Source organism: Heptranchias perlo, chromosome 5 (genome assembly GCF_035084215.1).
Source record: "Heptranchias perlo isolate sHepPer1 chromosome 5, sHepPer1.hap1, whole genome shotgun sequence".
Classification (NCBI taxonomy): Eukaryota; Metazoa; Chordata; class Chondrichthyes; order Hexanchiformes; family Hexanchidae; genus Heptranchias; species Heptranchias perlo.
The window spans coordinates 16,295,864-16,311,202 of NC_090329.1; positions in this window are offsets into that span (position 1 = coordinate 16,295,864).

Here is a 15,339-nt window from a genome sequence, read left to right on the forward strand (position 1 = left end):
TGACCTGGACTGGTTTACTGAGTGGATGGTCTGGAGATTTTCAGAATAGGACTGGGGATCCCTGGGGTTTGACGGCGTTGAGTGGGGGTGCAGGTGTCTGGCAACATAGGTGAAGATGGGCAGAGAAACATTGCCCTGACCTACTCCCGACCTGTATCAGATCCATTTGTAACCCATCAAGTTTTCCCAACCTTTTCCTGGCACATTTGCCCTGCCACAAACTGCTTTTCACCTGTCATTCCCAGACCCAGCTTATAAGGCCCATCCTCCAGCCCAATTAGACCCCTCCCGGCCTGTCAGGAAAACTCTCGACCTGAAGACTCCTTTGTGCAGGATGTTTGATTTATGATGTAGATGATAATAGTGTAAGAAAGAAAGTCCTGCATTTATATCATGCCTTTAACGACCTCAGGACGTCCCAAAGTGCTTCACAGCCAATAAAGTACTTTTTGAAATATTAGTCACTGTTGTAATGTCGGAAACGTGGCAGGAAATTTGTGCATAGCAAGATCCCACAAATTGCAATGTGATAATGACATAGAAACATAGAAAATAGGAGCAAGAGTAGGCCATTCGGTCCTGCTCCGCCATTCAAAATGATCATGGCTGATCGTCTAACTCAATACCCTGTTCCCGCTTTTTCCCCATATCCCTTGATCCCTTTAGCATTAAGAAACATATCTATCTCCTTCTTGAATGCATCCAATGACTTGGCCTCCACTGCCTTCCGTGGTAGAGAATTCCACAGGTTCACCACCCTCTGAGTGAAGAAATTTCTCCTCATCTCGGTTCTAAATGGCATACCCCGTATCCTGAGACTGTGACCCCTGGATCTGGACTCCCCAGCCATCGGGAACATCCTCCCTGCATCTAGTCTGTCTAGTCCTGTTAGAATTTTATATGTTTCGATGAGATCACCTCTCATTCTTCTAAATTCTAGTGAATATAGGCCTAGTCGGCCCAATCTCTCCTCTTCGTCAGTCCTGCCGTCCCAGGAATCAGTCTGGCAAACCTTCGTTGCACTCCCTCCATGGCAAGGACATCCTTCCTCAGATAAGGAGACAAAAACTGCACACAATACTCCAGATGTGGTCTCACCAAGGCCCTGTACAACTGCAGTAAGACATCCCTGTTCCTGTACTCAAATCCTCTTGCAATGAAGGCCAACATACCATTCGCCTTCTTAACTGCTTGCTGCACCTGAACGTTCGCTTTCAGCGACTGGTGTACAAGGACACCCAGGTCTCGTTGCACCTCCCCTTTTCCCAATCTATCACCATTCAGATAATAATGACCAGATAATCTGTTTGTTTTAGGTGTTGGTTAAGAGGTATGTATTGGCCAGGACACTGGGGAGAACTCCCCTGCTCTACTGAAATAGTGGTATGGGATCTTTTATATCTGCCTGAGAGAGGGCAGATTGGGCTCTGTTTAACATCTCATCTGAAAGACACTGCAGCACTGCCTCATTACTACATTGGAGTGTCAGCTTAGATTTTGTGCTTAAGTCCCTGGAGTGGGTCCATGAACCCACAGCCTTCTGACTCAGAGGCGAAAGTGCTACCAACTGAGCTAAGACTGACACCGGCTTCAGGCCAAACAGGCCTGACAAGCAAGCAGGAGGCCAAACAATCCATAATTGGATTAGAGCCAAGGTTGAATTCAAGTCAGCTGGGTGGACCAAGCTAGGAATTGACTTAGGATGTGCAGCAGCAGCAGCTGCAGGAGAAATCCAGGCTTTTATATCAAAAAAGAATCTCCTGTGCCATTGTTCAGGGCAAAGTAGCCACACTAAGAACACACAGCTCCAAGTCTTTGTCAGAGGTTTGGTCTCAAGAGCAAGAAAATTAATAGACACTTTTCCAACATTCATCTGACGAAGGAGATAATCTCCGAAAGCTTGTGATTTTAAAATAAATTTGTTGGACTATAACCTGGTGTTGTAAGATTCCTTACACTTTTCCAACAGGCATGGGGCGATTTTATGTTGATATATTTTGTTTCCAAATTATTTACATTTTTAAATGTTTGCTATGTTATAAATTGTACTTTTTTAAATCCGTGTGTGATTGGCTGGCTGAAGAAACAAGAAAAATAATCAAAACAAATTTGCGACGATTTGATTGATTTCCTTCTTTATTCCTTTGGTAGTTATTCCTGACTGCCCATTATTGATTTGCAATTTTTGAAGTTAATGAAATGATGCGGATTTATGAATATGAAATTTGAGGCAGTCAGACAAAAGTGTGACATAAAGAGTAAAATATTGCAGTTGTTGGATGATACTTGCAGTTTGTTAACAGAACACTAGATGGCCCCCAGATGGGAGTAAGTACACTACAGCAATGACATTCTCTTGTATTACTTGACGGGAATATTCTAGAGGGTCTGGAAATAAAAGCAGCTAGTAATTACCACACCAATGCGAGTGTTTCTTCGGACATAACAGTGGTGACAAGGATAACAGTGCACTGTTAAAAAGATTGAATATTAGACATCTTTGTCACGTGGTTGGTGGTCTGCATTGTCACTGAAATTTTATTATGATGAAAAATTGAAAAGTATCAAATGGGTGCCAATTGGAATGACTATAGAAAAACTTAATTTTTATTTTGAGGCAAATGAACTTGCAATAGATGCCAAAAAGAGATCAGTTTTGCTTACTGTCTGCTGGTCTGCAACACATACATTGATTAAGAATCTGATTGCTCCTGCCCAGCCTAAAGAGTGGTAAGAATGTGGAACTCGCTACCACAAGGAGTAGTTGAGGCGAATAGCATAGATGCATTTAAGGGGAAGCTAGATAAACACATGAGGGAGAAAGGAATAGAATGATATGTTGATAGGATGAGATGAAGTACAGTGGGAGGAGGCTTGTGTGGAGCATAAACACTGTCATAGACCAGTTGGGCTGAATCTCTTGTTTCTGTGCTGTGCATTCTACATAATGTAAAGACAAAGCTCATGAGAAGTTGGTCCAAGTACTCAAAGAACACTCGTTGTTGCAGAACGGTTCAAGTTTAATCAGAGGAGGCAAAGGGATAAAGAAAAGGTTTCTCGGTCTATGGCAGAACTGAGCGAACTGTCCAAATCATATGACTTTGGTGGGTTTCTCGATCATGCGATGAGAGAGGGTTTTGCATGCGGTTTGAAGAAAACGGAGATACAGAGGAAACTGTTGGTAGGAGACAGACTCACGTTTGCTAGAGTTCTCAAAATAGCACTTGGGATGGAGACTGCTGCCAGGCATGCTAACGGGTTACAGGCCACAGAGTCCAACAGCTCCAGAGAGAACAGTGTCGTTCAACCATGACGGAGGTGTGGTAAAAATAATCATCATCCAAACCGATGTTTTTTGTAAGAAGGTCAAATGTCATAACTGCACGCAACCAGGCCATTTTGCTAAGTGTTGCCAGAGACCAGTAGGTGCTGCTGTAATGGAGGCAGGGAGAAGAAAATAAGGCCCCAAGTCATGTCATAGCGCTGTGAGGAATCAACAGAAGGAAAGAAAAAAATTCCAGTGTCCATTATGTCCATTCTGACGAGGAACCTGAGGAAGAAACCATACCACAAGGTGAGACGGATGAAGAAGAGACATGTTTTCTCAAGGAAGGGATAACGCAAAATTGTGGACCCCATCTGGATAGAAGGTGTTAAATGTGAATTTGATTTGGACACTGGGGCTGCCGTGTCTATTATGTCATCAAAAATATATGAGGAAAAGTTTCCGAAAATTTCCCAACAAAAATCAACATTTTCCTGAAAAGTTATTCTGGACACCCATTGCCAGTCCTTGGGAAATAAATTTTCTAAGTGAAATATGAAAAGCAGACAAAACAATTGTCTGTAATTGTAGTTAAAAGCAAAAGTCCATTATTGCTGGGCCACGATTGGTTTTGTAGCCTGGAGTTAAACTGGGCCAGTATTAAGAAGATCATCATTCAAAGACCCTTGGACATACTCATGGGAGAGAACAAGTCCTTATTCAGTCCGAAACTTGGTACAACGAAGGGTATCCAGGTATATCTTAATCTGGAGTGGAAAAGCCAAAAAAATTTAAACCCACAGTAATGCTCAGTGCTCTAAAGGAAAGGATGTCAGGGGAATTATATCACGTGGAGTGTGAGGGAATCGGCCACAGCGACTGGGCAAACCCGCTTGTATCTGTGGTAAAACTTGAACAGAATGGTTTGGAGACCATTCCTGAGAGTGAAAGCGCTGAGACCAGCACCAAAGAAAGCCCTGATGGAAGTCTGGTGTATGGCTTCAAATATGAGCAGTGGCAATTGCTCAATCCAGAGGGCAAGAATCAATATAACCGGACATTTATCCTTGGATTCCAGTTCATACCAGCCAATATCCAGAAACCAGATGGTTTGCCAGCAATCAGCGATGTTGTTCTTGACTAGATTAACCAGACCAAACTAATGACCAGACCTTCGGAACCCTCATCAATGCTGTCCAGGACCCAGGCTGCACACCATCCTAAGCAGACTTTGGATGACAGTCACGAAGTGAACCAAAAGAAAACCATCCAAATGAAGAAGAAGGAGAACTTGCAATGATGTCACGCCTTTCAAGACCTCAGGACGTCCCGAAGTGCTTTACAGCCAATTTAAGACATTTGACGTGTAGTCACTGTCTTAATGTAGGGTACATGGAAGGGTCTAGACAGAGTAGATAGAGAAAAACTGTTCCCATTGGTGGAAGGGTCAAGAACCAGAGGACACAGATTTAAGGTGATTGGTAAAAGAAGCAAAGGTGACATGAGGAAAAACCTTTTTACACAGCGAGTGGTAAGGATCTGGAATGCACTGCCCAAGGGGGTGGTGGAGGCAGATTCAAACATGGCCTTCAAAAGAGAACTGGATAAGTACTTGAAAGGAAAAAATTTGCAGGGCTATGACTGGGATAGGGCGGGGGAGTGGGACTAGCTGGATTGCTCTTGCATAGAGCTTGCGCGGACTCGATGGGCCAAATGGCCTCCTTCCGTGCTGTAACCTTTCTATGATTCTATGTGGCAGCCAATTTATTCACAACAAGGTCCCACAAACAGCAATGAGGTAGATGACCAGATAATCAGTTTTAATGATGTTGGTTGAGGGATAAAAATTAGCCAGGTCACAGGGAGAACTGCCCTGCTCTTCTTCGAAATAGTGCCATAGGATCTTTTACGTCCCCCTGAGATGGCAGACTGGGGTCCCGGTTTAACATCTCATCCGAATAACGGCACCTCTGACAGTGCAGCACTCCCTCAGTACTGCATCGGAGTGTCAGCCTAGATTTTATGCTCAAGTCCCTGGAGTTAGACTTGAACCCACAACATTCTGACTCGGAGGCAAGAGTGTTATCACTGAGCTTGCACCATAGAGGAAACATTTTTTTAAAAGCGGGTGCTGAGGCAGAGAAGCAGCTATTAGGAGGAGTGAAACCGAAAGTGGGATGGACGGGAAATTCAAGCAGACGAACCATTTTAATTTTATCAAAGTAGGCAGATATAAAGAACTGATAGGATTAGATGACGCGAGGCGGTGGAGGAGGCTGATGTGGAGCATAAACACCAGCATGGACCAGTTGGACCGAATGGCCTGTTTCTGTGCTGTAAATTCTAGATTAATGTTGGAGTTCAATCATTTACAAACATTTAGTCAAATTCTTGCTAAAACTGCTGATGAACAGCTTTTCTTGTTCTTTATCAGAAATGTCTATGTTGGAAACAGTACCTGCATCTGGATGCGTATCTCAGAATGTTGTAGGAGCAGAGGGTGTCTGGAGAGGCTGGGGCAATCACTGGCCTGATGAATCGGTTCTCGTTATCTGACACATATCAGAAAAGGTCAGTGTGATGCTGTGAAGCACATTCCGGCAAGGTGAAGATGATACTGAAAGCAATTAATAAGGGGATTAAGTGGATTATTTACAGTCAAATGCACCAAGTGTGAAATGCTCCCTGGCTAGGTGTGTGTGTGTGTGTGTGTGTGTGTGTATTAGTTTCACGATCCACTTGCATTTATTGGCAGGCTGGAGCGCTCTCCTATACCTTCCTCCCTCGGCACATTGTGGCTTCAATGGGCTTCCCACATGCCTGAAGCTCAACGTGCTTATTGGATTCAAACCAGATTGCAAAGCTGACAGAACATTGTTCTAACCCAATGTGCCACTTAATGGTCCAGGAGGAATCTATTTTCTTGACAGATAGGTTGCCTTGGCTCTTATCTACATGCCAGAAGTACTAATATACCCGAGAAATGATTTTTCCAGTGGTAATCAAGGATTAACTGAGCATTGCTTCTGCTGTTTCCACATTCTGAAGTACACTCATGAACCTACAGTTCTGCTGCTCTTCTTTAACGGCAAGTGGCACACCTGGTAACAATCGCACAATGGAGCGCCCAATGAGGTACTAGCTGCAATAATAATATCCAGCACAGAGCAGCCACTTGAGACTTTGAAACAGCTCGTGTCAGCACAGTATGATTCTGAACAGTTTGACTGAAGCAGCTAAAATAAACTGCATAGGGATACAGACAGGTTAAGTGAGTGGGCGAGATGGTGGCAGATGGAGTATAATGTGGGGAAATGTGAAATTATCCACTTTGGCAGGAAGAATAGAACAACAGAATATTTTTTAAAAGGTGAGAGACTAAGAAATGTTGGTAGTCAGAGGGATTTGGATGTCCTTGTACACGAATTACAGAAAATTAACATGCAGGTACAGCAAGCAATTAAGAAGGCAAATGCTATATTAGCCTTTATTGCAAAGGGGTTGGAGTATAAGAGTAAGGAGGTCTTGCTGCAATTATATAGGGCTCTGGTGAGACCACACCTGGAGTACTGTGTACAGTTTTGGTCTCCTTACCTAAGGAAGGATATACTTACTTTAGAGGGGGTGCAAGGAAGGTTCACTAGATTGATTCCTGGGATGAGAGGGTTGTCCTATGAGGAGAGATTGAGTAGAATGGGCCTATGCTCTCTGGAGTTTAGAAGAATGAGAGGTGATCTCATTGAAATGTATAAAGTTCTTAGAGGGCTCGACAGGGTAGATGCTGAGAGGCTGTTTCCCCTGGCTGGAGAGTCTAGAACGAGGAGTTATAGTCTCAAGATAAGGGGTCAGCCATTTAGGACCGAGATGATGAAAAATTTCTTCACTCAGAGGGTTGTGAATCTTTGGAATTCTCTACCCCAGAGGGCTGTGGATGCTGAGTCGTTGAATGTATTCAAGACTGAAATCGGTGGGTATTTGGACACCAAGGGAAAGTGGAGTTGAGGTCGATGATCTTATTGAATGGCGGACCAGTCTCAAGGGGCCATATAGAATCATAGAATCATAGAAGTTTACAACATGGAAACAGGCCCTTCGGCCCAACATGTCCATGTCGCCCAGTTTATACCACTAAGCTAGTCCCAATTGCCTGCACTTGGCCCATATCCCTCTATACCCATCTTACCCATGTAACTGTCCAAATGCTTTTTAAAAGACAAAATTGTACCCGCCTCTACTACTGCCTCTGGCAGCTCGTTCCAGACACTCACCACCCTTTGAGTGAAAAAATTGCCCCTCTGGATCCTTTTGTATCTCTCCCCTCTCACCTTAAATCTATGTCCCCTCGTTATAGACTCCCCTACCTTTGGGAAAAGATTTTGACTATCAACCTTATCTATGCCCCTCATTATTTTATAGACTTCTATAAGATCACCCCTTAACCTCCTACTCTCCAGGGAAAAAAGTCCCAGTCTATCTAACCTCTCCCTATAAGTCAAACCATCAAGTCCCGGTAGCATCCTAGTAAATCTTTTCTGCACTCTTTCTAGTTTAATAATATCCTTTCGATAATAGGGTGACCAGAACTGTACACAGTATTCCAAGTGTGGCCTTACTAATGTCTTGTACATACTTACTTTAGAGGGGGTGCAAGGAAGGTTCACTAGATTGGTTCCCAGCATGAGAGGGTTGTCCTATGAGGAGAGATTGAGTAGAATGGTAAGGAGACCAAAACTGTACACAGTACTCCAGGTGTGGTCTCACCAGAGCCCGATATAATTGCAGCAAGACCTCCTTACTCTTATACTCCAACCCCTTTGCAACTTCAACAAGACATCCCAACTCCTGTATTCAATGTTCTGGCCAATGAAACCAAGCATGCCGAATGCCTTCTTCACCACCCTATCCACCTGTGACTCCACTTTCAAGGAGCTATGAACCTGTACTCCTAGATCACTTTGTTCTATAACTCTCCCCAACGCCCTACCATTAACGGAGTAGGTCCTGGCCCGATTCGATCTACCAAAATGCATCACCTCACATTTATCTAAATTAAACTCCATCTGCCATTCATCGGCCCACTGGCCCAATTTATCAAGATCCCGTTGCAATCCTAGATAACCTTCTTCACTGTCCACAATGCCACCAATCTTGGTGTCATCTGCAAACTTACTAACCATGCCTCCTAAATTCTCATCCAAATCATTAATATAAATAACAAATAACAGCAGACCCAGCACCGATCCCTGAGGCACACCGCTGGTCACAGGCCTCCAGTTTGAAAAACAACCCTCTACAACCACCCTCTGTCTTCTGTCGTCAAGCCAATTTTGTATGGCCTACTCCTGCTCCTATTTCTCATGTTCCTATGTAAAATGCCATTGTGATGAGTAGAATCTTTGATGGATGGGATGCCCGTTTGCAAACCCCCCCCCCTCCCACGGGGAAATGTTGCTTCACTCGGCATGAGGAGATATCGTTGAATGAGTCAACGCAGTGTCACAAACCTGCTGATCCCAAAGGATGCAGAAGGCAGGTCTCACATCGAATTACATAGAATTTACAGCAAAAAAACAGGCCATTCGGCTACATACGAGCCTCCCACAACCCTATTTCATCCACCCCTTTCTGCATATCCTTCTATTCCTTTCTCCCTCATGTACGTATCTAGTTTCCTCTTGAATGCATCTTTGCTATTTGCCTCAACTACTCTTTGTGGTAGCAAGTTCCACATTCAAATCACTCTCTGGGTAAAGAAGTTTCTCCTGAATTCTTTATTGGATTTATTAATGACTATCTTATATTTATGGCCCCTAGTTTTGGACTGTCCAACAAGTGGAAACAGCTTCTCTACCTCTACTCTATCAAACCCCTTCATAATTTTAAAGTCCTCTATCAGGTCACCCCTCGGCCTTCTCTCTTCTAGCGAAAAAAGCCCAGCCTGTTCAGTCTTTCCTGATAATTATAACCTTTCAGTTTTGGTATCATCCATGTAAATATATTTTGCACCTTCTCCAGTCCTGCTATATCCTTTTTGTTATATGGAGATCAGAACTGTTCACAGTATTCCAAGTGTGGTCTCACCAAGATTCTATACAAGTTTAACATAACTTCCCTATTTTTTAATTCTATTCCTCTAGTGCTTTGTTTGTATTTTTTATAGCCTTGTTAACTTGCATTGCTACTTTCAGTGATTTGTGTATCTGTACCCCCAGATCTCTTTGCTCTTCTACCCCATTTAGACACTTTGGGCCCGATTGTACCAGGGGTGCGGGTACTCGGCGGGTAGGCCTGCGGGCGCGTTCAAAACGCGCCCGTTGAAATTAGTGGGTTGCCCGCACGATCGTAGCAGGCAACACACTAATTGGAGCCACTTACCTGCTCCTCCGGGTTCCCCGATGCTGATCTGCGCGTTGGGCGGGTTGCGCATGCGCAGTAAGATCTGTCAGCTGAAGGCGCTCTATTTAAAGGGGCAGTCCTCCACTGACAGATGCTGCCACAAACAGTAAAAATTACAGCATGGAGCAGCCCACGGGGAAGGCTGCTCCCAGTTTAATGATGCCTCACCCCAGGTATCATCAGATGGGGTGAGGAGGAGGGGGAGGACAGAGATCATCCCTCCAGCGGCCGGGAGGAAGCGGCCTGCCTCTGCCACCAAGAAGGCCTGGCCCGAGGTGGCAGAGGGGATCAGCTGCGCCACCAACATATCGCCCACCTGCATACAGTGCAGGAGGCGCACCAATGACCTCAGTAGGTCAGCCACAGTGAGAACACGTAGTCTTTCCCCTACACTCCGCCTGCCACAACACTGCCCCCACCCCACATCTCCTTCGGCACTGCCAACACTACTCTGTCACATCACCCCTCATACCCACTCAAACCTCATCCTCATCTTACCTGCACCTACTCACCTTGCGAGTACTCACCCCGCCACTACCACTCAACCCAATCCTCATACAATCTCATGGCTCTATCCCATACTCACCCTCTCGTGCATCTCTCTCACGGCCAGCCTCACTCAACCTGCCACCACCTGTGCTGCAGCCACAGGGCATGCATCACATATGTGCAGTAGGCAGCGTAAGGCAAACGTGCCGTGAGCATGAAGGGGATGCACAAGGGTGTTTGAGGGTTTGTCATGGTTCTTACTTCGATTGAATTAAAGAACAACTCACATCACACATTATATTGGCTCCACTAGTGCCATGTCTTCGCGAATCCTGTCCGGTTTGTGCAATAATGCCCGCTCCTGGGTATCGCTATGAGGACCCACCACTGATGCCACCCAGTGTGTCACTGCAGAGTGGGTGTAGGTGTATTTGCAGGGCTCATCTGCGCAGACGACTGAGAGACACCGGGGATGTCCCCGGTTGCAGCCTGGAAGGCTGTGGAGGTGCCCTCACGGGCACCGAAACACAGGGGGCGTCGGCCCAAAGCATCTACCAGGTCAGGGCATGAACAGGAGCAACCTGCCACCACCTCTGCTGGAGCCACAGGGGTAGCACCACGTAGGGGTACCAGGAAACGAAAACCCAAAGTTCCGTGAGCACACAGGGATAGCACCAGGGTGTTTGTCTATTTGTTATCCTTTTATTTCCAGTCTTTGAATGGCAACACAAAATAAAGTCACTTTTTCTCACCAATGCTGCCACCTCTTGTCCATAATTCTGCGACTTGTGCAATATGTCCCTTCCGTGCGCCTCATCATCACGACGACCACCCCGTCCCACCCATTGGGCATAATACAGTGGGTGCAGGTGTACAGGCACCACTCTTCTGTGGAGGGAGCCTGTATGGACCCTCGTCTGTGCACGTTATGACATGTGAACGCCTCACACTTTGTGATGTTAGGAGAACCGTTGGCATATGAGTGCCTCCCTGGCCTGACGAGCACGCAGGTGAGCCGGTGTTCGGGCCATGAGTCGTTCCTCCTCCTCTCGCTCGTACTCCTCCTCTTCCTCCTCCTCCTCCTCCTCCTCCACCTCCTCCTCCTCCTCCTCCTCCTCATTGTCGTCCTCAATGTGGGTGGCGGGTGTGCATGGGGCCTCCTCCAGCGTCACCCCTCTCTGTTGGGCCATGTTGTGCAGGGCACAGCAGACAACTATAATTCGTCCCTCTCGGAGTGGCGTGTATTGGAGCGCTCCCCCGGAACGATCAAGGCACCTGAAGCGCATCTTGAGCAGCCCTATGGCCTGCTCAATTGTAGACCTGGTAACAATGTGGCTGTCATTATATCGACGATACGGCTCGGTAATGGGGTTCCTCAGAGGTGTCATAAGCCACGTGTGCAGGGGATATCCCTTGTCGCCGAGGAGCCAGCCGTTGTCGGTGTTGGGTGCGTGGAAGAGTGGCGGGACGGTGGACTCCCTGAGGACGAAGGCATCGTGGCAGCTGCCAGGGTATCTGGCGCACACGTGTAGGAATCTCTGGCGGTGGTCACAAATGAGCTGGGCGTTCATGGAGTGATACCCATTCCTGTTGATGAACAGCCCTGGCTCATGTGGAGGTGCCCGTATTGCTATGTGGGTGCAATCGATTACACCCTGCACCCGTGGGAAGCCAGCCACATCATGGAATCCAACCGCCCTCTCCGTCTGGCTGCGCTCATCCATGGTGAAGTTGTGGAGGCGAAGAAGTTGAGGGCAGTGGTGACTTTGACGGCGACGGGTAAGAAGATGCTGCTTGGTCCATCCGGGAGCAGCTCGTCATTAAGGAGGCTGCAGATGTCGAGTGACTCTGAGCCTCCATATGCACTGCTGCTCAGAGAGGTCCAGGAAGCTGAGCCTCGGTCTGTAGACCCTGTGCGGAGGGTAGTGCCTCCTGCGACGCATCTCTCTCTGCGGTTGCCCTCCATCCTGCTGTGCAGGTGGATGTGCCACAGCATCGTGTTGTGGGGATGCACGTCTCTGAGGCGGACGGCGTGGACTGCGAGGCTGCTGAGGCTGGTCATGCTGTTCGTCCTCCGAGGATGTCAACGCAGCACCCATCTGGCAGGTGTAGGTCTGCGGGGTTGTGCACGGTAGAAAAGTGTGTCCTCGCACAGGGGTTGCGGTTCCATGCCGGTGAATCTTCTTGCTTGGAGGAGGGTGGTGGAGGGCAGGCGTTGCCCCATGTTATGGAGTGTCCTCCTGCGTTGGTGAAGGCTCTCCCCCCCCACCTGTGGAATGCACCTTGGCAGCTGCCACAGGCTGCTGGCTGCAACACGTCCGTTTGGAGTGAGACTGTTTCCCCCAGTATGTGAAACAGTCTGAGTTGAAGGTTAAAATCTCACACTTCCTAATAAGACAGCTGAATCAGGTCATTTAATGACCTGAACAAGCAAAGTAAATACAATCAAGTGGCATCCCGCTGGCTTTAATTGCCTGCGGGATTCCCACCAGCGGGGGCTGCGCACGCACCCCCGCACGTCAGCGCGCAACCCGGAAGTGGCCGGGATCGAGGCGCGATCCGGTCACGCACCTGGATATCAGGATTTTCGAGGCCCCCCCCACCGAGAACGCACCGGAAACCCGCTGCTAAAATCGGGCCCTTATTTTCCAAGGAGTATGTAGTTTCCTTATTCCTCCTACCAAAATGCACCACCTCCAGACCAAATGCAGGAAAGTGGGATTAGTCTGGGTGGCTTGTTTCTCAGCTGGCGCGGACATAATGGGCCGAATGGCTTCCTTCTGTGCCGTAAATTTTCTATGATTCTATGACCTCATACGTGTCTGTATTGAAATTCATTTGTCATTTACAGGCCCATTCTGCAAGTTTATTAACGTCTTGTTGTGTTTTGTCGCAGTCGTCCTCGGTGTTAACTATACCCCACTAAAGAAATCAATTAACGTAAGCCATGAACATTAATATGCACAGTGCCCATCTACCACAGGTAGAGGTGAAAGGATGACCAGCCTGAAAAATGTCTCGCCCTGAACTACTTCTCCCTGGAAGCTGGCATGAATAAGTTTACCATCGCAGCACTGTCGAAAGATAACCAGGGGAATAAGCCATTTACTCGAAAGGGAAAGATGTAATCCTGAATTGAGTATGTCGGCTACTATGCTAAGCTCCTGGAAGCATGAATTCTAAATGGCTGTTTATTCAGCATGGGTTTGGAAAAACACCTACTCGGGTGATGCCAATACACTTTAAATCATTCCATTAAACCTCACGGACTGTGCTGCTTCTTGAAATCCTCACTACTCTAAACTAAATGGTACAATTCCAAAGGAGGTGCAGGAACAGAGAGACCTGGGTGTATATGTGCACAAATCGCTGATGGTGGCAGAGCAGGTTGAGAAACAGGTTAAAAAAGCATATGGTATCCTGGGCTTTATAAATAGAGGCATTCAGTACAAAAGCAAGGAAGTTATGATGAACCTTTATAGAACACTGGTTTGGCCACAACTGGAGTATTGTGTCCAATTCTCGGCACCACACTTTAGGAAGGATGTGAAGGCCTTAGAGAGGGAGCAGAAAAGATTTACTGGAATGATTCCAGGGATGAGGGACTTTAGTGACGTGGATAGACTGGAGAAGCTGGGGTTGTTCTCCATAGAGCAGAGAGAGTTGAGAGGAATCGTAGATAGAATCAAAGAAAGTTACGGCACAGAAGGAGGCCATTCAGCCCATTGTGTCCGTGCCGGCTGAAAAAGAGCTAACCTGCTTAATCCCACTTTCCAGCACTTGGTCCGTGCACATCCAAGGATTTTTTAAATGAGTTGAGGGTTTCTGCCTCTACCACCCTTTCAGGTAGTGAGTTCCAGACCCCCAACACCCTCTGGGTGAAAACATTCCTCCTTAGCTCCCCTCTAATCCGCCTACCAATTACTTTAAATCTATGCCCCCTGGTCACTGACCCCTCTGCTAAGGGAAATAGGTCCTTCCTATCCTCTCTATCTAATCCTGTCATAATTTTATATACCTCAATTAAATCTCCCGTCAACCTCCTTTGTTCCAAAGAAAACAACTCCAGCCTATCCAATCTTTTCTCATAGCTAAAATTCTCCAGCCCTGGCAACATCCTCTTAAATCTCCTCTGTACCCTCTCTAGTGTAATCACATCTTTCCTGTAATGTGGTGACCAGAACTGTACACAGTACTCAAGCTGTGGCCTAACTAATGTTTTATACAGTTCCAGCATAACCTCCCTGCTCTTATATTCTATGCCTCAGCTAATAAAGGAAAGTATCCCGTGTGCCTTTTTAACCACCTTATCTACCTGTCCTGCTATCTTCAGGGATCTGTGGGCATACACTCCAAGGTCCCTTTGTTCCTCTACACCTTTCAGTATCCTCCCATTTATTGTGTACTCCCTTGCCTTGTTTGTCCTCCCCAAATACATTACCTCACATTTCTCTAGATTGAATTCCATTTGCCACTTTTCTGCCCACCTGACCTGTCCATTGATATATTCCTGCAGACTACAGCTTTCCTTCTCATTATCAAACACAAGGCCAATCTTTGTATCATCTGCAAACTTCTTGTTCAAGCCCCCCACATTCAAGTCAAATCATTAATATATATCACAAAAAGCAAGGGAACTAATGCTGAGCCTTGCGAGACCGCACTGGAAACAGCCTTCCAGTCACAAAAACACCCGTCAACCATTACCCTTTGCTTCCTGTCATTGAGCCAATTTTGGATCCAATGAGCCACTTTCCCTTGGATCCCATGGGCTTTTACTTTACCAGTCTGCCATGTGGGACTTTGTCAAAAGCCTTGCTAAAATCCATGTACACTACATCAAATGCGTTACCCTCATCGACCCTCCTTGTTACCTGCCCAAAAAATTCAATCAAGTTAGTCAGACATGACCTTCCCTTAACAAATCCATGCTGACTGTCCTTGATTAACCCGTCCTTTCTAAATGTCAATTTACGCTGTCCCTCAGAGTTTGCCCACCACCGAGGTTAGGCTGACTGACCTGTAATTACTCGGTCTATCTTTTTCTCCCTTTTTAAACAATGGTACATTGTTTGCAGTCCTCCAATCCTCTGTCACCACGCCTGTAGCCAGGGAGGATCGGAAAATGATGGTCAGAGCCTCCGTTATTTCCTCCCTTGCTTCTCTTAACAGCCTGGTATACATTTCAT